The sequence below is a fragment of the Sciurus carolinensis genome, chromosome 2 (assembly GCF_902686445.1).
Source record: "Sciurus carolinensis chromosome 2, mSciCar1.2, whole genome shotgun sequence".
Taxonomy (NCBI): Eukaryota; Metazoa; Chordata; class Mammalia; order Rodentia; family Sciuridae; genus Sciurus; species Sciurus carolinensis.
Window position 1 is genome coordinate 77,207,325 of NC_062214.1, and position 24,177 is coordinate 77,231,501.

The 24,177-nt window shown below is 40.1% G+C and overlaps 1 protein-coding gene across 5 annotated transcripts in view; it reads right to left on the reverse strand.

Annotated features, from left to right (window-relative positions):
• The window catches only part of Zfand6 (zinc finger AN1-type containing 6), a 71,434-nt gene extending 62,301 nt beyond the window's left edge, over window positions 1-9,133 (reverse strand). For 2 of the 5 annotated variants that reach the window (XM_047541698.1, XM_047541697.1), the window contains exon 1: window positions 8,983-9,129. The gene's annotated coding sequence lies outside the window, so the exon portion shown is untranslated. Of the gene's footprint in view, window positions 1-8,982 lie in introns of all 5 variants that reach the window. The other 3 variants (XM_047541696.1, XM_047541700.1, XM_047541695.1) reach the window with 3 other exon arrangements.
• Between the last annotated feature and the right edge of the window lie 15,044 nt (window positions 9,134-24,177).

A 24,177-nucleotide genomic window follows, 5' to 3' on the forward strand; every position in this document is an offset into this window, starting at 1 on the left:
GTGACTTTATATATGACTAAGTTTGCTACATTTTATGATATAAATTTCTTTTCATTAGAACTGCCGTTTCAGTAGCCTGATACAATCAGACATTACTGACGCCAATCATTTTCTGATTGGTTCAACAGTATTTAATGTGTTAAGTATAATTTTTACCTCTATCAAAAATTCTGAATATAATTAATCAAATGCAAAATAAAAACAAATTAACATGACTTTAAAAAAATTTTTTTAATTTTAGATGGACACAATACCTTTATTTTATTATTTGTGGTGTCAAAGATTGAACCCAATGCCTAACACATGCTAGGCAAGTGCTCTACCACTGAGCTACAACTCCAGTCCTAACATGGTTTCTTAAAGCCTGCTTTCAATACATTTATATATTGAAGAACTTTTAATTTAGATTTATAGTCTCAAAGTTCAAAATCTTGCAACCATCTTTTTCACAAAAAAATTCACATATTAGAATACAAATGAACAAAATTGTTTTGAATACAAAGAGAAGTCTTTGTAACAAACTGAAAATTCACATAATTGCAACCTGACATGAATATGGAGCAAGACCCTGCTAAAGCCCAAACAGCTGCATAATCTATTATGCCCTTTAAGTGGACAAATTGAAAGAGCCAATTCAGTGGTCTAGTCCCAAGATCCTTTGCAAGGAATCACTGCTTTGAATGCCCAGCACTTCATGAGTCAAGTTCAGGTTTTTCTCCCACTGTGTGGGTACTCTTACAAAACAAGATATAAGAAGCAATCAGCAGAAAGAATACATAATATGAGTTACAGTCTAGGACTTGAAGAAAACAGATGGCCAAAAAACTTTAAAGATTATAGAAAGAGAAATGGCAAACGTTTTGTTCTTAAAATGTGGCAAGCTTAAAATTAGTAGTCATGGGAACCAAATAAACCTTTGCTCTGATGTCTATTTTTCACTTCAAAGTTAATTATTTGCATGAAACAGACACAAATAATACACTAATATAACACCAAGACCATCTCAATCTATAACCAAGAAAAACGAAAGGAGATGTGGACTCAAGAGATTCCAGATTGTCCAAAATTAACTTGAAAGAACTGTGAGGTAATAATTATGTTAGGCAGCTTGAAGATGAAAATTAAGAGTGTTTACTCCATTTCTAAATCAGCAACAGAAGAAAACAACAAAACTAAATAAAGGGAAGCAATATCAAGACCATAAATTGTATAGTACGAAACAACATTACTCCATAGGAACAATAAGATACCACAAAAGTTCCTTCCCAGCTTGCATGTGACAATATCACTTTTTTTAACATGAAGTATTCAAAGAATGATTGTATAATCTTTGCAGAAGTCCAGAGATTTTCCCCAAATCTATCAGCTAAAATCAATTTAGAAGAGAAGAAGCCACTGAACAACTTGATCCCTCTTTACTTTTGATTAAAATGACCCTATACAAAAAACTCGATAGTTAGACTACTAGGAAGAACTTTCAGTGGGATAGGTACAGAGCAGGGCAAAAACTTTCTTTGATTTTTGAAGGACCACAAATAGTTCAAACTGTTCTTCCTACAAAAGAAATTAATCCTGGGCATTCTCTCTGCACACAATTGGTGGTTTACGCCAGTAGCTGATAAAGAACCAACCTGACATCAGCAAAACATAACTGGGATCAATAAAAATGAAGTCTGAAAACCACCATCCAAGGGCTAATTTTTTAAGAAATACCATTCAAAAAATATTTCCCTGGCAAATACACTCTGCCTACAAGAGTAAGGTATTTGAGCTTGTAACTCCTGGTATAAATCTTCTAACCCATTACAGAAAAAAATATACAACATGTATTTGGGAGTTGGGAAGGGTAGTTATGGTTCATTCAGGCAAACACTGAATAAAAAGGAAACATTAAGGCAATATACAGATAAGAAAGCACAAACCAAACTGATAGGAAAAGATATCTCTGTAAAAGAGACAGTAAGGCCCTTTGTTTTAGATCTAAAGGAATAAACAAGATCACCAATAAATGCAACCTGAAAAGAAACAGGGATACAATGAGACAAAAGTATAAGTAAAGAGCATTCACAATCCTCAAGAAAGATTTTTCAAGTGCTAAATAACATGATAGATATCTAAGTAAAACTGCTAGACATAGAAAAATGTACAGAAAATAGACTTGTAGACTTTTATTTTTTTGTCTGGTAGGCTTTTATTTCCTTCTGTTTCCTTAGCTGCCTAAATGGGGTGTGTGTGTGGAATTAAAAGATTAGAAAAGAAAAATTAATTTTTTATATCAAAAGGAAAGCATCTTGACAATTTAGAAAAAATCAGTCACAAAGAAAACTAATTCTGAAAAGTAAAAGCTGAATAGGTAAGAGTCTCTTGTCAATTAAACAATGGCATTCAAAGCTAACAGGCAGTTTAATTCACTTATCAAATCTTTTGAAAACCTACTATATGCTGGTATTATCTGCTGTTATCCTATGGTCAACAAAATGAACAGTCTCATTCTGTGTGTAAATTTCTGGTCTAGAGGGGGTTGGGGTTCTGTGTGAGGCTCTGGGTTCCATCCTCAGCACCACATAAAAATAAATAAATGAGGGCTGGAGATATAGCTCAGTTGGTAGAGTGCCTGCCTTGAAAGCACAAGGCGCACAAGGCCCTAGGTTCAATCCCCAGTACCGCAAAAAAAAAAAAAAAAAAAAAGGTATTGTGTCCATCTACAAATAAAAATTAAAACAAACAAAAATCCTTCTGGTCTAGAATCAGACCAGCACTGTCCAAAAGAAATATAACTAGAGACATGATAAACTCATTGTAATAATATATTTTTTAACTCAATATATGCAAAATATAACTTCAATATACAATTCCTTTTAAAAACTGAAATATTTTCATTCTTGTTTTATACTAAAAGTCAAGTTCATACTTATAGGACACATCAATTCCTGATTAAAATGTGATTTTTAATTTAAATAACATATGGTAGCCATTAACTATATAACTATAAACTAATTTTTATTATAGTGGTGGAAGACTCCAGTTCTCTCCTATTCAGTACAGCAGTCAAAAGCCACATATGGCTACTGAGCACCTGATATGTGACTAATACCAGTAAGAAACTGAATTTTTAATATTATTTAATTTTAATTCGTTAAAGAGCCATAAGTGGCTGATAATTACCAGACTGTAAAACACAGTTCTGGAGGAAGAAACAGACACTAAAACAAATCACACACTTAATGAATTTCAGCTGCTACAAGTATTTACAAAATGCCCAATATGAATACACCCAAAGAGCCAACAGGACCTAACCTATTTTGTGGCATTGAGGACGATCCCTCAAGAAAGTCACAATTAGGCAAAAGAACAGCATATGCAAACGGCATATTCAAGTAGAGCAAAGTGAAAATATAGTAGAAACAGTGAAGTACAAAGGGCAAAATAAAATGAACTATGTATAGGAGTCTATCTGGATCACCAAACCTAAATAAACTGGACAGGAAGGTGAAGGAGAGGTGGAAACAGCGCTACCACTTGAAGATAATGAAAGTGTCCAAAATAAGCCTTACTATAAAGTTTGTCCCATTCTCCTCCCTCAATAAAGTTCAGTCATTCCAATCTTCTGTCAAGTTCTAAATCAAGCCAAGTACTCTGTGTACCCTTTAAGTTAGCAGTTCACTTGGGAAATTTCCCCCAGTCCCTCTTGATCTTAGAACTCAGAATCACAGTTCCAAATTTATTACACAGGGCAAGCTTTGGGGGCAATATTACAGTTGGAAGATGGATGTATGGTTCAAAACTGTAAAGCAAGTTTTACCAAAAAAATTTTTTTACCAAAAAAATTATTAAAAATGTTCTGACAGATTGGGGAAGCTAAAGAAATTTTCAAACACATCTTGGTAGTATAAATCAACTTAAAAGTTACATCCTATGAGAGACATTCTTAGGATATCTAATTAATACTTTGCATTTCTCTACTTTCTAGCACTTGGCAAAATCTGAAAATTATTTGTTGATCTGTAAGTTGCCTAAGTTCCAGGAAGGCAAAGACCCTGTCTTATTTATGGTTGCATCCTCAGCACGTAGCTTAGCACACTGTCTGAAATGAAGCAGGTGCTCACACTGTTGAAAGAATGAAAACTGCAACTGCAGGAATTTTTAAATAAACATTTTATTAAATATATACAATTATATATAATTATATATAATATATAATGTTATAAATGTGTGCTTTTATACACACACATATATATAAAGCAGCTCAGTGGCAGTGCATCTGTGTAACCTGAGTGTCCTAGGTCAGATCCCCAGCAACCAAGAATTTGTGTGGGGAATGGGGGGAGGGGGGCAGAATTCAGTGGTACTGAGTAAGCAAAAAAGTACCAAGGGTATGTGCACTTAGTGTAAGAAAAAGGGTGGTTTTATTTCAGGGAAAGAAGAAAATAATTTTCTTTAAATGGGGCTGCAATAACTGATTAACTATTAAGGAAAAACAGTTATTTCACTTCATATATTATGTCAAACTAAGTCCCAGATGAAGAGAAAAAGATGGAGGTGAAAAAATGAAACCATAAAAAGAACTAGAATAAAACAGTTATCTGGGCAGAAGAAACCTTTAAGTATGAAAGCAAAGTAGAAGCCATAAAAGGAAAGTATTAATCAAGAATTCTTAAAAACATAACTAGGGAAGAAAGGAAATTGGGGGAGGGAAGATAGGGAAAAAAGGCTCTACCTACTACTGAGCTACACAGTCCCCTCTGTTTTTTGAGACAGATTCTCACCAAATTGCTGAGACTGGCCTGGAACTTGCAATCTTTCTGCCTCAGCGTCCCAAGTTGCTGAGATTACAGGCATGAACCACTGTACCCAAATTAAAATTTTTTTTTTTTTTTTAATACATGGGGCTTTAGTGGTAAACAAGAGGAAACTTGTCCTTTAGTAGCTTAATTTGAACAGGGAATACAGGCAATTACCAAAACAGTACAGATGACAGGTTCTATAAAGAAAGCAGGGTAACCAGTGTTCAATGAAAGGTATCTCTGAAGGAGTGATTACTGGAGAGAAATATGATTGAGTGCTCCAGGAAGAAGGAAGAATTTTAAGGGAAGAAGTCTGGCATACTCAAGAATCTCAAAAAGGCCAGAATAGATAAAGATGTATGACTTAAGAGTGAGAATGGCAGGATGGATGTCTATGGTAGGATGGACATCTGTGAAACACACAAGGCAACATAGTTTTGGAGTCACATTGTTCAATTTGGTAACCATTGGACACATGTGGCTGCTGAGCATTTGAAACATAGCTAGCTGAACTGAGGTGAACTGCAAATGGATAACACACCAGAATATATACAGACAATTTTTAAAAAGTAAAATATTCCATGAATGAGTTCTTATATTGATTGTATGTTTAAAACATTGTCTTTTAGGTTAAATAAAATATATTTAACCTGTTATTTTTGTAACATGGCTATTGGAAAATTTTAAATTACTCAATGTGTCTCCAATTTGTGGTTTGCATCATTTTATTGGCATAGTCAGTCCAGTGGATATAAACCACAATAAAAAGTTTGAATTTTATTTTGTGTTTTTAAAAACCACAGAAAGGTTTTGAGTCTGGGAATACGATAATCTAATATACATATTTTAAAATTACTGCTGTCCAGAGGAGCAGCTAGGGGAAAAGTTTCAAGATACCAATTAGATGTCTACCATTACCATCTTATCTAAAACAATGGTAGCGAAACAAATCATATTTGGGATAAGTTTTGGAGATATGGCCAGCCTAACACTGTTTAGAATTAATTTTTAGTAGTTTAGGAAATAAAAAAATTCACACAAAGGGGGCTGGAAGCTCAGTCAGTAGAGTGCTTGCCTTGTAAGCACAAGGCCCTGGGTTCGATCCCCAGCACCCAAAAAAAAAAAAAAAAAAAATTCACACAAAGACCAAGGGTATGCCTAACAAAATGTTAATAATGGTCATCTATGGTGGTGTTATGAGTAGCTTTTCTTCGTTAACTTTCTATTCCTTCTAAAGCTTGGGGTTTAAGTAGGGGACACACAAATTATCACTGTCCTTATAACCAAATACAAAAATGTCTTTTTTTTTTTTTTTTAAAGCAGGACAATACAGTACTACAAAAACAAAGTGAAGCATCTGGATATTTGTCTGCAAGCTACACATATCAAAAATGCTCTACTTGGGTTGGGGCTGGGGTTCAGTGTCAAAGCACTTGCCTAGCATGTGTGAGGCACTAAGTTCGATCCTTAGCACCACATACAAAAATAAGCAAATAAAATAAAAACACCTATAACTCCAAAAAACAAACAAATGCTCTATTCTCATACCTTCAAACAAAAACAAGTTATTCAAGGTTATACATACACATTTCTCTCTCCCTCTCTCTCTCACACACCCTTAAGAAATTAAGGAAATATTGCTCCCTCATTTGTCTCTGCATTGCTCTTAGCATGACAAAAGACTGTGTGGAAGCATACTTTAGGACATTATCAAACCACCAAAATACTTAAATGTGATTATAAATCCTGAAATATCACACATCCTCTTTCTTCAAAAATGTTCTAAAGACACACAATGTGATTGCATAGAGTAGCACCTTGGTCCTAATGCTTTCCCTTAAAAGCTTTGCCATTTGACAGGTGTTTCCCTTAACTAAAGTTCACAAGAAACTGGAAGATATACTTAAGGAAGTTTCTTTTACAAGAGTATGCCAAGAGTGAAGAAGTTTTTAGAGTAACTTGCCAGAGACTGGGGGGAAGGGGAAGTTTGACAAAACAATTTATTTTACATAACATGCAGTGTTTTTTCTACAATATTTTTGAATGAAAAAGGATACCAAGTTGTGCCAGACTTTTTATAATGTAATTTTGAAGGAAAAGATTCATTATGTAAAGATTAACAGGAATCTTGGTTTCTCATGCAAATGTTCAACTAGGAACTGATCACTGTGGTTATGATCTTCCATCTAAACAGAGAACCTGTTTTTTATTCATTTTATTTCTGAATATGCAATCTATTTCTGATTACCTAAAACTTTCTAATACAATCTATACTATTTACTGTAGAGAAACTTTTGTACTTGTGCAACAAGAACTGGAAACAAGAAACATGCATACAGCATGTTAAAAGCAAAAAAAAGCAAAAAAAATTTTAAAAACACCATCTAAATGCCCATGAGTTATGGGAAGTTAATGCAGAATTATAAAGCAACAAGATGAATGAACCACAGCCACATACTATATTTTAAGTTAAAAAAAAAAAGGACACTAAAGGGCCACACTGTTTGCAGATACAAATATATGTGATTAAACTACTTTTTTAAAAAAGCAAGAGAATGATAAACAGAAAATTCACTAAAGTACAATGTTTACTTCAGTAAGAGGAGGCAGGTTACAGGCTAGATGGAAACTCATAAGCAGATGCAAGATTTGGTAATGTTCCAGTTCTGATTTAAGTCAAGCAGTTTTAGTATATTTTTCTATACAATATCGTTTTATGTATTCTTTTGTGATACTAAATATGTTTTAGTTACTTAATTTTTAAGAAATATCAGACATACAATAAACTACAGTGTAAAATGTGACGTTTTGACATGTATTGTCATGTATACACACGCGAGAAATCATCGCTACAATCAAGATAATTAATCCCTAAATTTTCCTCTTGTACATGTATGATCCCTGCCTTCTTTAAATATATTTTTAAAACAAACTAAAACAACAACAACAAAATAAAAACCCTTAAGAAAACCTGTTTTGGAAATTTAAGTGTGTACACTCTACAAATTATTTCCATTGAAGTTCTGGAGACTGTAAGTTAATTTTGCAAGTACCCTAAAACCGGCGACATAATTATTACGTAACTAAACTTAAAAGTTTATGGTATTTTCTCGCCTGTATTTCCAGTGACTCGGGAGGCTGAGACACGACGGCAAGTTCCAGCCTAAGCAATTTAGCAAGACTCTGTCTCAAATAGAAAATACACAAGGCTGGGAATATAGTTCAGTGGCAGTGAGTTGGTTCAGTTTCCAGTTCGGGATGAAAACACACAAAGTTTATGGTATTTTACATTTAAAAAAAAAATCAATTCCGAATTTGGTGTCAAGAGGAATTTAATCCCGTTTCTCTTCTCGGAGAATCAAATCCATTAAGGTTGCTTAATTTTTATGGCTAAACAACTTAATATATAAATTGTCTGTAGGTGACCCCAAGGTCCTAGCTTCCTCTCGCCGATTAAGAACTTTGGAGTTGTGAAGGCAAGTTACAGCGTTTTAACTGTGTGGTTAGCAAAGTATTTCAAAATAAAGTTAAAATGATTAAAAACAATATTCTTTGTTACTTATTTACAGTAACTACACTTAAAAACTTGAAAATACTATTTCAAAAGAACAAAAAGATAACTCAGAATTCTAAGCAACCCAAACAGGATCAGGGAAAAGATGAACTTCCGAACCCCTCGGCAGTCAGAAGGGAGTTTGACACGCTCCAGTTTAACCCCGAAGGGTTTCTGAAAACTCGGCAGGTGGAAAAACATTCCAAAGAGAACCTCAGACCGGGAGGCGGGCGGGGCGCAACGGAGGACGCCCGGGGGTCCCTGACCCCCACCCGCCAACTGCTCGGAATCGGGTCAGGGCGGTTGGCGTCCGCGCCTCCGCGGCCCGCAAGGACTGGGGTCCAGGACCCCAGCGCGCCCACCGACCGGAAGCCGGCCCAGGACCGCGAGCGCCGCCGCGCCCCGGTCCGGGTCCGAGCCCGGGCCCGGGCCCCGACCCCGGCCCAACGCCAAGCCCGGGTCAGCGAACGCGCAGCAACAAGGGGCCCACCACCTGCTGCGCCCTCCTGCAGCCCTCCGCTTCCGGCTCGCCCGCGCCGGGAGGGGACGGGGGCGGACCTCGCCTAGCCTCAGCCCGGTGGGGGGAAGGGAGCGGGCGGGGGAGGGGCAGCGCCGGGCCGCTGGTTCGCCAACCGCGCTCCTCACCTGGCGGCGGCTCTCTCCGCCTGACGCGCTGCCCGCCGCCGCCGGTCGCCGCCGGTGAATGGGGACAGGTGAGGCCGCCGAACCCCTGCTCGCTCCCGCCCCGCAGCCTCCGGCCCCTCCGTCCGCTGTTTATTAAACTTTTCTGTTTGGTTGTTCGGCCTATGACGTGAACGCGGAGGAAAGCCCCGGGATTGGTCAATGCCCGGCGCTGACGCGGCATCCCCCGCCCGCAGCCTAATTATTACCGACCCGGGCGGAGCTGCGGGCCGAAGGAGGCAGGGAGGGGCGGGGCTAAACCTCGGAGCACGCAGCCATTGGTCTGAGCCGAGATGAGGGGCGGGGCTAAACAAGGGGAGACGCTCCTCCTCCCTCTCCACCTCCACTGTCCCTTCCTTAGCGCTCTCTGGGGGTCTTTTCCTGTCTTAGTTTCTCCCTTTCTACTGCAGAGCGCGGACAGTTCTAGGGGTCCTGCAGATACTTAAAAGGGCCTGGTAATGTTGGTTAGGTACCCCTGGTACCTCACAGCGAGGGGCGTGTTCCTTTCTTGAACGAAGCGCCAGGAAGAGTTGTGATCCACCTGCCAGTCGTCCAAGAAGAAATCCTGAGCTTCCACTCCCACATGCAACCAAGTGCCTGTCTTTGCTAGTCCAAAGTCCGAGTTCTGTGTGCATACTAGAAGGCAAACCTCTGCCCTGTCCTGACCCAGGACTTGGGAAGAGAAGCGATTAGAAGCGTCCGTACACACATGTGTAACGCACACTTGGGCGGGTGCACAAGCGCCCCCCCCCCCCCCCCCCGCGCACACGCACACAAGCACCTTCTTATCCCAGCCTTTTCTTAAAGCACTGTTTCCTGGTCCCAGGTGTGTGGTGGTGCTGGCTGTGCTGCTGCTCTGGTGTAAGGGGTGATCGGAAGAATGGCTCCTCTGAAGTTTCTCAGCCTTTGTTCCCACTCCATGCAATACAAGCAGGAAGTACAAGATACTTAGTTTGAGGTCTTTTAATCCTACCGTAAAAGGATTCGAATGCGGTTCACAGGTAGGAAGCCGACCGGTCCTTTATTTTAGAATTTGATTTTTAGTCATGGAGTTTTTGTATTAATATTAATTTTTTACAAAACATTAAAGCCGGGCGAGGTGGTGCACGCCTAGAATCCTAGCGACTCGGGAATTTCAAGTGATGCAGAAGGATCTCAAGTTCGAGCCACTCAGTTATTCAGTGAGGCCCTCAGCATTTAGCGAGACCCTGTCAAAATAAAAATAAAGAGGATGGTAGAGAACCCTTGGGTTAAATCCGCAGTACCAAAATAAAATAAAATAAAATAAAATAAAATATTTATCTTGATTACTGAGCTTGGTGATCCTTGTATTTTATGCCTTAAGTATTTCACTGGTTTCCCAGTAGTGGGGGCTCAGTTTGAGGGATGGGATTTTGACATTGCAGACGTGTAGGCCCTTCTTGCCCTGGGCCTTTAGGATAAGAAGCCATCTATTGTGGAAGAGGAGATAGATTTTGGAAAGGCCCTCAAGATGTAGTTGGTATTAGTTTCTGATTAGGAAGAGTGCAGAAACCTGCTGGGAAAGATGTAAACTCCTGCTAAAGAGGTCCCAAGATGCAGTGTTGGGTTTGAAAAACACAACCTATAATTTTGTGAGGTGACAAACAGGTGCTTCAAGGGCTTAATAAAGTGTGAAACATCTGAAGCTAAACCTAAGGCAAGAAATGGGAACAGGACATTGGAGTGTGCTTGCCCAGGGCCTACAGGTATTCAAAATGTGTTTTTAAGAAGCTTTCAATTCTATTTAAAGTATGCACATACAAACAGTGTGCTAACCCAACAAAAGATTTTGCCTAAGGATATCATCTCTGATAATGAAAACAAGATTATAATGGAGACTAGAGGTTGTTACAGGTCTAAAAAACTTAATTGAAGCCAGGCACCATGGAGCATGCCTGCAATGCCAAGGACTCAGGAGGCTGAGGCAGGAGGATTTCAAGTTCAAAGCCAGCCTCAGCAATTTAGGAGGGCCCTAAGCAACTCAGTGAGACCCTGTCTCCAAATACAATACAAAAAAGGGCTGTGGATATGGTTCAGTGGTTGAGTGCCCACGGGTTCAATCCTGGGTACCAAAAAAAAGAAAAAAAAAATTGAGTAATTGACTTACTGGGAATTGGGAAGGAAGCCATTATAGAACTGAGAAGGGAAAGAAGTGGTGGATTATAACAATTTGGTACATACAGCTTAATAGTAGAAATAATTTTGCAGCCAGGGGTTCATTCACTAGTTTCGGGTCATTGGGTAGTAGAACTGTATGGGAAAAAATTAGTGTTTTCTCTGAGGTTCAAATTTTTGGTCAGACACATTTTGACTCAGTGACACTGAACATAACATAATCTCCCCAGTTCTCATTTTTTCTACAAATTTGGGAAATGTCAGTGGACAAAACAAAGACCCTTGCCTTACAGGGTTTTAATTTATAATGGAAGGACTTCAAATAATAAACTTAATACAAAATTTATATATGTTGTGAGTTAGAAGGTGGTAAGTGGCATTGAGAGAAGAAAAACTAGAACATGGAAAAGGACGGTGGGGCAGGGGAGATTGTAGTGTTAGGCAGGGTAGTCAGGGTAGGGCTCATTGGGAAGGGATTTTAGCAGAATCATTAGAGGTGAGGGTCTTGTGAAAGAATTATTAGAGCATGGGTCCCTAGCAGAGAACAGCAAGGAAGCTTGTATTACTATAACCAAGTGAGCCTGGGAGAATAGAAAGGGAAGGTAGCAAGTTAAGGGAGAACCAGATTATTTAGGGCCTTGTGGGCCATTTTGTATACCGTGGCTCTGAACTGTGAGGGAAGCAGGAGCCACTGTGGTGGTCTGACTTAGGTTTTAAAAGATCATTCTAGATGCCACATTGAGAGTAGACCAAAGGACAATAAGTTTAGAATCAGGAACCCCTATTAGGGGTTCTGAATCCAGGTGAGAGATAATGATGGCTTAGACCAGAGTAACAAAGAGGGAGGCATTGAGAAGTAGACGTTTTTTCTTTCTTTCCATCTCCCTACCTACCTATTTATCTATCTCTATCTTTATCTACATACATCCCTCCACCCTTGCACTGGGGATCAAATCCAGGACTTTGCACATCCTAGTCAAGCATCTATATTCCTACCCCAAATTCTGGAGAGTCAACAAAATTTCCTGATAGATGGGATGGTACATGAAATGTGAAATGCAAGAGAGATCAATCAAAGGTCACAGTAAGGGATTTTGACTTGAGAGATGGACTAAGAGGGAGATCAAGAGATTATTTTTGCATATATAGAATTGGAGATTATAGCACAGCCAAGTGGAAAAGTCAGGTTGGTAGTTGGATGTATGAGACTGGGGTTCAGGACCGAGGTCTGCTGGAGATATAAATTCCAGAGTCATTATAACATAGGTGGTACTTAAAGCCAACAGAATGATAGGGAAGTAAGCATAGAGAAAAGCAAGGACTGAGCCCCTGGGGGCTCCGAAGTTGAAAGTTCATACAGAAGTGCAGGAAGTAACAAAGGAGGAAACTGAGAGGAAGGAGGAAAAGGACAGAGTAGGGTGACCTGAAAGCTAAGAGAAAGTGTGTGAAATGATCAAAGTGTCAAAAGCTTCTAATTCAAGTACAATGGGGACTAAGACTGCAGTTGCTTTTAGTAAGGTGGAGGCCACCTTGGGGAGTATAGTTTAAGTAGAGGGCAAAAGGCTGATTGGAATAGTAATAATACCTTCCCATTAGGAGGATTGTTGGGGTTTAATACGGTAGTAAATGTGAAAGTTCTTCCTTATTGAAAAGGATGTGAGCAAATTCTTATGGATTTTAAACATATTTTTGTTCTGATTTTTGTCCAGTTTACTACTGCATTAACTCTGACACGTAATAAAATTTAGTATTCATGTATGTTATGAATTTGTAGAAAATTGGGTCTACATTACCTTTACTGCTTTTCTTCATTCCAAACCCATACCAAGAAAATGAGAGATGATGGCACTTCATAGAACACTACCACTTAATAAGCTTTGTGGTCTTAGGACAATCATGTAAAATAGGAACATAAATCTACGTCAGAGGGTTAGGAGGGTTAAAAGAACTATCCAGTGAATGTTCCACACCATCTTTATGCCAGTTGTAGGTATCAGGATGCAGCAGTAAGAACCCACCTCTCCTTGTTTACACAGGAAAGAGAGGGAACAGAAACAATAAATGGTATACATATATAGTCTACCTGTAGGTATACATAAACAATATACTTATAACACCAGGTACATAATAAATGCTCAATGAATCATAGCTCATTTGCATTATTATTCTCTCTCCAATGTTCCAGACCAGGGTATTTACTGTGGGTTCATCACAGCCACTTTGTATGTCCAAGTCTCATTTTTTTCATCTCTGTTTCCTGTAGTTTCAGTTTGGGTTAATGGTGACATCATGATTCCAGTTATGAAAGCTAGAAACTCATCCTTTAAAATTTTTTTAACTGTTTTACTGAGATTTAACACATATGCCACATAATTCACCTACTTAAAGAATAGAATGGTTTTTAGTATAGTCATAGTTGTGAAAATATTCATAGTTGCACAAATATGCCACAATCGATTTTGGAATGTTTTATCATCCCAAAGAGAAATTCTGTACCTATTATTAGCAGTCCTAGATAACCAGTAGGCATTGTATAAATATGGAATTATAATATGCACACTGACTTCCTTCACCTAACAATGTTTTCAAGGTTCATTCATGTAATAGCATCTATCAGTGCTGTATTTCTTTTCATTGTAAAAATATTTCATTATACCAATATGCCACATTTTCTTTATCCATTCATCAGTGTATGGACATTTGGGTTGTTGTCCACTTTTTGCCTATTAGTGCTGCTCTGAATATTTATATCCAGGTTTTTGTGGAATTACATATTTTCATTTCTCTTGAGTGGATACCTAAGAGTAGCATTGCTAAGGTGATACAATAAGTCTCTTTTTAAACATTTGAGAAACTGCCAGATTGTTTTCCTTAGGGACTCCACCATTTTACACTCCCCCCAGCAATAAGGTTTCCAAAATCTCAAAATCCTTGCCAATACTTGTTATAGTCTATCTTCTTTGTTATAGCCACCCCAGTGAGTATGAAGTATGAATATCACTGTGCATTTGCTTTGCCTTTCTCTAATGGCTAAAGGTGTTGAGTATCTCTTCCTGTGCTTATTGGGCCCCCACCCCTACCCTCATCCTCAGTAACTCAGGGGCACTCTACCACTGAGCTTTATTCCTATCCCTTTTTGGTTTTTGGAGGTTTTTTGTTTGTTTGTTTGTTCGTATTGTTTTTTTTTGTACCAGAAATTGAACTCAGGGGTGCTTAACCATTGAATGACATCCCCAGTCCTTTCTTTATTTTATTTTGAGATGGGGTCTTGCTAACTTGCTGAGGCTGGCTTTGAACTTGCAGTCCTCCTGCCTTACCCTCTTAAACTCTTGGGATTACAGGCATGCACCAACACACCTGGCCCCCTTTTTGTTTTGTATTCTGAGACAGTCTCACTAAGTTGCTCAGCCTGGCCTCCAACTTGCAGTCTTCCTGCCTCATTTTTCAAAGTAACTGGGATTATGGGTGTGTGCCACTGTTTCTGGCAGGACCTCTTATACTCTTAAAAATGATTGAGAACCAAAAAAAGCCTTTCTTTTGTAGTGTTTATATCCATCAATATTTACTTTATTAGAAATGAAAGTGAAACATTTGAAAATACTAATTCCTATAAAAAATAACAAATATTACTTGCTAACAGAAGGAACATTTTTAAAATGAAAAATAACTCTAATTTTCCAGACTATGTCACTGAGAAGAATGGCATTGTTACATTTTTTGCACATCTCTTCAGTATTGGTTTAAACCAAGACGGCTTGATTTTCATATTTGCTTCTGCAGGTTTTTACTTTTACTTATTTAGTTATGTGAGATGGAGTCTGTGTTGCCCAGCCTGATCTTGCTGGGCTTAAGCAATCCTCCTCCCAAGTGACTGGGGCTACAGGCATGTGCCACCCACCTGGCTTCTGCATTCAGTTTGTTGTAATATCATATATCATATAGCCTTTGGGAAACTCCACTGTATGCTCTTGAGAGTACAACAGTGAAAAGGGCAATTAGTGACAATGTTTTAAAGAAAAAAGTTTTTGTTTTTTTTTTTTTCGTTTTTTTTTTTAGTGCTGAGGATTGAACCCAGGGGCGCTCCCTCACTGAGCTACATTTCCAGCCCTTCTGTTTTTTAAATATGAGATAGCATCTTGCTAAATTGCCAAAGCTGTCCTCTAATTTGCAATCCTCCTGCTTCAGCTCCTGAGTAGCTGGGATTGTAAGTGTGCACCACCACACCTGGCATGAAAATAACTTATGATGTTTCAGATCACCTCTGAGGGTTCATGTCCCACACTTTGAGAATCATTGTCTTGAGATAGTGTCTTAAAATGTTAAAAGGGTACTACAGTTTAAGAATGTGCTCCTTCAACTCCTGGATATGCTTCTGCTCATCTCCTACCATTCATTACACTCAGGATATTGGTCCTTTTTATGACCTCATCCTTGTGCATGTACTCTCTTCTTATCTCTACTAAACTCCTACTTATCTCTTATAATCTAGTATACATACATGCTTCTTGGTGAAGGCTTTCTTAACTCCTATAGGCAAAATTAGGACTCCTCTCTTCTGCATTTTCACACACTTTATTTTTCTTTCTGCAATAGCATTTACCATGTTAAATTGAAATCTGTCAGTCTATATGTTTGCTTTCTCCCTAATTAGACCAGAAATTTGGTTTTCTAAAGTTAGATTATTTTCAGTTAGGTATGAAATACGGGTGTAAATTGATCCATTTCCAAGTCTCTAACCAATTATTCTAACAATGTATCAATCTTCTCCTTCCCCATGGTTTGTATAAGGCCTCCTTTAACCATGTGTTAACTTGTAGACATAATGGAATGGATTCTTGATTTGAGCTTTTCCACTAGCCTGCTTCATCAGTGTGTTTTCACTCAAGAACCATGAAATTTTTAATCACATCACTTTATACCATTCCATCATTCGTTACTCTTCTTTTTCTGTGTTTTATTTGAAATTCTGATCTCCTTATGCCTCTAGGTTGACTTTTGAATAATATTTTTTCCTATTTTCTAAGAACTATCTTGCCAAGATACTCATTGGGATTGCATTTACTGAAAAAAATCTGGGGAAGCAGGGAGAAATATTTACATCTTTGAAGTATTTGAATGACCTACTAAGAAATCTGCTGTCTTCTTTTCACCATTTAATCAGTTTAAATTTTTTTTTTCTCAAGCATTTTGGTTTCTTAATTTAATATAATAGTGAAATGTTAAAGGAAGACTTGAGGTGACAGTTGAGCTCTGATGGTTTTTAATCTGGTCCTCTCTTTCCATGTGGTCTTGCACAGCAAGGAGCCTTTGGGCATATAAGGTGCTTGAGCTTGATCTTTCTTGAAAGTTGAATAATGACACTTCTACCACATTCTATTGTCATTCTATTATAGTTCTTATTAATAATTCATTTATATTACACCTTCATGATACTGTAGATGAAATTTCATATTTTGTTATATTTTCAAACTGGTTGTTGATAATATAATGGTGTTGAATTCAATATATCTATTTTATACCTAACCATTTAGCTGGTCTTTTATTTATGTGTGTGTGTGTGTGTGTGTGTGTGTGTGTGTTGTATGTGTGTTGTGCTGAGGATAGAATTCAAGCCTCATGCATGGAGAGCACACACTGCAATCCTGAGCTACACTCCAGCCCTGGCCTTTTAAAAATAAAATTTAAGATAGCCTATAATCCCAGCAACTCAGGAGGCTGAGGTAGGAGGATTGTAAATTCAAGGCAGATTCGGCAACTTAGTCAGATTCTGTCTCAAAAAGAAAAAAATACTAAAATGTTGGCAGGATGTAGCTCAGTGGTAGAATGACACTGGGTTCAATCCCCAGTACACCTCCCCCCCCACCACACACACACAAAACCTGGTGTGGTGGTGCACCATTGGCTCAGGGGGCTGAGGCAGTAGGATGCCAAGTTTGAGACCAGACTCAGTAACTAAGTGAGGCCCTAAGCACTTTAGTGATCTTGTCTCAAAATAAAAAACAAAAAAGGACTGGGATGCGGTTCAGTGGTTAAGTGCCCCTGGGTTCAATCTCTAGGACCAAAACATTAATGAGATATTAATAATAGAAGCTGAGAGTTCTGTACAATCTTCATAATTTCTATAAATCTAAATTTATTTAAAAAAAATTAAAATAAATATAAGCTATTCTAAATAAAAATTTTACTTAAGAAAGCATTTCTTTTACTTATTTACTCTAGTGATGCCCCAGATGTCCCTGCAAACCCATTTCTTCTCCAGTGAACTTGCATTAGTGACCTACTTTGGCTAGGCTTAGGACAATAGACTCTATAGCCAGCCATTGCTAAGGTGTGTCCTTTTCAATGAGCAAGAGGGATAGATGCCCATCTGTTGCTGGGAATCCAACATGAATGAGCAAAAGACAGGGTTTTCAGATCACCCTTCAGATGTATTTTTTTCATCTTTCCCAACAAATTCTGTGTCCTGAGAGGTTGACCCACATGGACTTCCTCACTGAGTAACCTCGTCCTTTGGCCTCCAGTGTGCTTTGTCCATGGAAAACATAATCAGAAGGTGGAGGAAGAGGAAGAATGTGAGATTGGGGTCTTTATTCTTGTTTTTAGCCCTGCTGGGTTGCGGAAGGTTGGTGACATTCTTATACCAAAACCACAACTCCTGTCAGTGGCCCTTTTAATCCAGCTGCTCTTTGCAGGTTCTAGTAAGAGCTCCTTCCCTTCATCCCTTATCAGTCCAAAGCACAGCCTTCACTCAGCACTATGTGGGTAGAATTTATCGGTAGTGCCTAGCAACCCCACCAGTGCCCTGGGTACCAGGCAGATAGTGTGCTTGCCCCATGGGTCCTCAATAAATATTTGTTAAACGAATGAGTCAGCCAATGGATTGCAAAGTGTTCAAGTTACAGGAGACCCTCGTGACAGTGAAACTAGGTAACAGTGCCCTTGCTACAATGAGGAAAGGCCTAAAAGACACTTCAGTAGTCTTCCTGGGCGTCCCATTTGGGTTTAAAGGGCTGTAGAAGAGAAGGATGTTAGATATCTCACCACACTTTCCCTGAGCTTCCTTAATGGCTGCCTCATTTCCTTCTCACTATTTCTACAGTCTTCAACCAATCAAGAAACTATATTTCTGAACCTTTAAACATTTTCACGTAGCAGCCAAAGTATGTTCGCTACTTCATAGGGAAAGCAATTGTTTCATGCTTGTGGGACAGCCCTCTTTTCCTGGGCATGTAGACAGAAGAGGGCAACGCAGGCAGGAAGGATGTCAGCAGACCCTAGGGAGGAGGGGTATTCCAGAATCCGGTGGTTCATTAGCTGTAGCCTGGCCTAGTGCCCCACATGGGAACATTTCACTCCCTCAAAGATCTTGTTAATAAGAGATCCATGGCGGCTCAGTGGTAGAGCAGTCACCAACCAGGTGTGAGGCACTGGATTTGATCCTCAGAACCACATAAAAATAAATAAATAAAATAGAAGTATTGTATCCATCAAAACTTAAAAAATAGTAAAAAATAAATAAATAAATAAATAAATAAATAAATAAGAGATCCGTGGCAATCTACACACAGGAGATGATTTTCCTGGTTGTGCTATGGGCAAAGGAGAAGAGACACTGAGTTTCACCCCACATGTTTTTAAAGTGACACCATAAAGCCACCTTGGCAGGCGATTGCATGAGTGTCTCAAAGACAAGTGGCAACCAAGTCTTTGCAATCAGTTTGACCATCTGCAGCATGCAGGAATCAGTTGGGGATTAAAGCAATGGTTCTCAGACTCTGGTATCAGAATCCCCGGGAGAGGCAACAGCTCAGCTAGACTCAGGCTCATTGAAATAGAAGAGGACTAGGGCCTCTGTTTTGACCACTTTCTCCAAGTGGTCTTATTCCAACTGAAGTTTGAGAACCACTGGGTTAGGGCCTTGCTACAAAAAGTGGGGACTTTAAACAGGCAGCATCAGTATCATCAGATCACTTGTTGGAAATGCAGTGTTTTCCAGCCCACAGAACTTACTGGATCAGGATAGTCATTTTAACAAGGCACCTCAGGGATTTTTATGTACTTACAGTTTGAGAAGCATGAGGGTTGGATCATTGACTAGGCAGTGAGTGGGCTCCCAAAATAAGGCTCCAGATCCAAAGAAGAGACTTCAACTGATCAGGGTCATCATCTGAACTGAAAAGGACACAGGAGAGTTCAGTCAGACAGGGTTCCCTGGTGAGGAGAAGGAGTGGCCTGTTATTCAAGAAGGTGAATTATGGGACAGCAAATCTTGGGGAGCCACACAGGCCCTGAGTACAGTTAGAGGCCAGTTATAGTAAGTGCTGTGCATTCATGTCTGCTGGAACTTTCACAAGCTATCTGTATGCTTTGCCCAGGCTTCCTGCCCCCGCCAGTGACTGTCTGGATCCTGGCTCCTTAAACTTTGTTCTTTCTTAGCCCCAAACAGCTTTCAGATACAATGACAAAATTTAGTTTCTCTGTTATGCTGGCTCTGGTGTCCAGCTTGTATTCCCTGGTAATTGCTCCAGAAAACTCTCCTAGAGAACTCACACCTACTGGGGTCCCATCCTCGCATTGGTTTCTGGGTCTAAGTTGTGGGAATCTGGGGTTAGAGAATGTACTGAAAGCCCCAGGTAGTGCTGATAGGCTGCCTTCAATTCATGATTCCATTTTCTGCATTCCAGTAAATCTCCTCCCTTATCCTTCAGACTAAAGGAGTAAGGTCTCTACTGCTACTTAAAGCAGTTCAGTGCACTATCCCTATATCCTGCCCACAACTTGATAGAGTCCCTTTATAAATATAAATCTTCCTCATATTGACCTCAGTTGAGTACACCACCTGTAGGGATCCTGACTGAGAAACCATGGAATGGTCATATCCTTAGGGGGAGATGTCCCCAATCCACAGTGGTGCTACTAAAACAAACTTGTCAGAATCTAGGAGTTCAACCTCAGAATACAACATGCACTCTAAGGAGCTCTTTCCTTCAAAAAGATATAGATGTTGGCCAAACTTCCTAGCAATGGGAAAGAGCCCACCAGCAACCAAACACCTGAAAGGAAGGGAGCTGCCATCAAGACAAAAGCTAAGGGCCCATTTATCTCAGAGTGCAGCAAGATTCTTTCCTACATGGAGGGGAGACAGAATTCAGTGACCTGGACATTTCCTTGAAGCTCAGGTGCTATGAATCTGCAAATAGCCTTTTGCTCTTCCTACACCCTCCTCACATCTTTCCAGAATCCCAGCTGCTAGCTGGTGGTAAATGTGTTGATTGGGAAGGAGAAAAGATTATGAAAGAGCAAAGATTGCCTCGTCTTTACCTCTTCACCTCACTGATTGTAACTGGCTCTGAGGGAGTGGGAATAGAACATATAGGAGTTACCAACTCAGAGGTTCAGAAGTGTCAGCATGCAGAATTCTCAGTGGGGATGTAGGCTGGAACATAGATCCTCAAATCATGAGTGATGGAACAGACAACACACTGGAGATCTGCCCAGGAGGTGAAAATTCCAGCACTGGGCTCAAGGAAATCTGGCCGTCATACGGCAGAGCTCTTAAGGGTGAAAGACCACAGGAAACTGTCAGGTTGTGGCCAAAGGGGCCTTGGCAGCCTTAAACAGTCCTGGGGGAGTGGGAAATGAGAGTGAGCCAGATTTCAGGCAACATGGGTTCTCCAGGCTGCTCCCTGGAGTCTTGGCAGTCATGTGGCTGAATTGCTACTGAAGAAACTTGAGGAGCGGGGCATGTGGCCTGAGCCAGAGAATTTACTTTAAGCCTCCTGAATAGAGAAACCAAAACCATTCCTAATTAATTCCTTATCGATCTCTTGCTCAGAGGAACACTGTGCTCCCTGCTGGGTATATAGTAATGAACTAGAGGAGCAGGTCTTCACCCTCCCATGGAGCTTGATGCTTTCCTTCCTGCTTCCACCAGGACTTACTAAGCAACCAAGGTGTGGCTGAGTCAGCAGGCAAGAGGTTTGAATGGCTCAGATCCAGGGAGCTAGGGCTGGCAAGGTGCCAGCTAAGAGTGAGGAGTGACCAGGTGCAATGAACAATTACTCATGCCAAGGCAAAGCCCTCAGGCTCGATCCCTGGAAGTTTGAATGCTGCAGAAGTTGCAGCTGGGTGTTTGAGAAACAATTAATTAGTGGCATCACTGACCCAAATACCTCTGATTCTGGTTCATTAGTCACTCTCATACATAAGGAAATGGATTCATGAAAAACATATAAGGTCAAATAATACATTATTTTGGTTTGAATATCTGCTCCTTGGGGAACTCTGGGTGCTTTGTTCTCTTATCACTCTGGATGTTCATTATTTGTCTTTCTTTCTCTCTAGACTCTCCCACAGAATCCTACAGAGTATGATGACTTCGTATCCAGCATAGGATAGGGACTGGGTAAGTGTTCAGTGAATAGTGCATGAAGATTGAATTTAGCTATTACAGAAACTAGGAGCTAAAAGGGCAGAATTAAATGTGTGAAACTGATCATTTTGAAACGTGGTAAGTAAAATGAGAGGACGAAAATAGATTGTGTAGGAAGTCTGGTTTCAAGCAAGCAAACAGGAAGCATTCAGAAAACAACGCACAATCTTCCATGGGGCCTTGTGTTGCTGCCAGGTTCAGGGCTTTCTCTTCCAAGTCTTTTTTTTTTTTTTTTTTTTTTTGGTTCCTACTATGGTTCAAGGCACTGGACTGAGCATTGGCGCACAGACTAAGAGAAATAATTTGGACATCCTAATAGGAGTGCACATGTACCAGGGGAACTTAGCCCATGAGCACATGTGCAAGCATATACACACTCACACACACACACACACACACACACACACGGGCCATAATGCAGCAGAAGCAGAAGCAGTGAAGGGTCAGTCGTGGGAGGCTCTCATTTGAAGGCCATAGTGTGACCTGACAGAAGTAGTCAGGCAGGCCCTTCAGAGCAGCCAGAAGGATGCCATCCCCTGACTGACTTGGGTCCACCCTGCAATCCCTCCTTGAGTCCTCTGCACCTGCTTCCTCACTCACCTGCAGGCTCTGGGCTTGTTTCCAGACGTGACTGCAGAATGCTACTGGCATGTATATGCTCTATTTGGCTTCCAGCCCCTCCCATGCTGGCCAACGCTGGCAGCTGACTCGTATTTTACTCACTATCAACTCCACCCTCTCCTGCCCTTCTGACTTTGATGCTTGGTGTTTGCCTCCTATGTCTACCATCTCATTAAATATTTATATGCAATGCTTCCTCTGTGCAGGCAGTGGGCTGTGTGCAGGTCCTCTATTGGTAAACAAGATGTCTGTGGTGCTCATTATGGGGGAGGAGGGAGACATAACCAGTAAATTACATACAGCATGATAAGAGGTAGGACGGCATAAGCACCTGTGGCTACCGGGCGGAGTAGGGATTGGAGGTGGGCAAACATGAAGTCAGCACCCTGATGGAGGTTGCAGCTCTGTTTCTTAGTAGTAGGTTGTGCTATGAATTACAGCTTCATCTCCCTGTCCATCTATCTCCATCACTCTCCTCCCTTCATTCATTTTCCCCTTCAGCAAACTTTTGAAACACCCATGATGTGCCAGGTATGCTGCTAGGTCCTAGGAATACCATGATAAAATAGACTGACTCCTCTGCCACATTAGAGTTTTGGTTTCCCAAATGTGTCAGAACCATCATTCTCATTTTTCCCTCTGTTTAGAGGATCTTAGTCCCATGCCCTTTGGTCAAGTTATCACCTCCATCCTCAACCCTCAGCTCAAAGGTCACCTCCTCAGGAAAGGTTTCCCTGACCTCTTCACCAATGCAGGGCTTCATTATCATCTTCTCATGAGCACCCTGAAATTTTCTTTCATAGTACCCTAATTATATATTTGTTAGTGGGACTGTTTCATTACTGTTGGTCTCCCCAGTCATCTCAGTCAAGACTCATTTATTGTAGTATTTACACTGTATGGTATTTATACTGTATAATGTATTCAAAATACAAATTGAATGGATAGATGGATGGATGACTGAATGGACACATGGTTGATTGGATGGATGAATGGATGGATGGATTAGAGCTGAGGCAGAGTGAAGGTAGGGACCAAGTAAGAGACTGATCCAGTAGTCAGGGCAGGATCAAAATGAGAGTTGGTGAATGGGTCACATTCATAGAAGGGGGAAAGCTGAGGAAGGGATTACTGAGATCACATGCTGGATTTGGTCTGAGGTTTCAAGATTTACCTGCCTTAGGGGTGAAGCAGAGAAAGGAATGCAAAGTGACAACGAAAGTGCTGACCAAAGAGCTGAGAGATGGGAAATAAGAGAGAACAAGTTTGGAGGTGTGGGATAAAGAGGGTGACCTGGTGAATTTGAGATATCTGTTGAGGAGGAAATGATGTGGAAATTTCAAATTATTTTGGACACTATGGTGATTAGGATAACACTACTAGTTGTCCTAAGAAATAAACTCCACAATTTCAGTGACTTAATACAATGGTTTTTATTTTCTCATATTTTATTTTGTTTTTGTTTATGTCCAAATGACAGTAATACAGGTGCTCTGGGTAAGCATGGCAACATGATAACATGATGGTTTAGGATCCCAGATCTTATCTTGTGACTCCAGCCATACCATTCATATCACCCATACCATCTCAACTTCAAAGTGCATCTAGCCTCTAAAACCATTTCCAGACTTTGTGCAATAGACCCTACATAGCACTATAAATTTAAAAATTTGAAACACACTTTTTCAGATTTTCTTAAGTCCAAGGCATGCATGCATGCCCCTAGCTTCTGTCATTTAGGTGTTTTCTCCCCAGATTTTGGTCAGAAAACTCAAAGAATCAGCAGCCTCTCAGAGTCCATTCAGATGAGGCAGGCAGCAGCATCCACCCTTCCAGTGTTCACAGACTTGGAGCAACATGAGGTAGCTGCGGCCTCCAGTAATCAATGTCAGTGATGTTAGTGGCCCAGGATTTTATGCCTTTGTCCACTGGTGGCAAATTTGTGGCATAATCCTTGACATTGTTCTTTG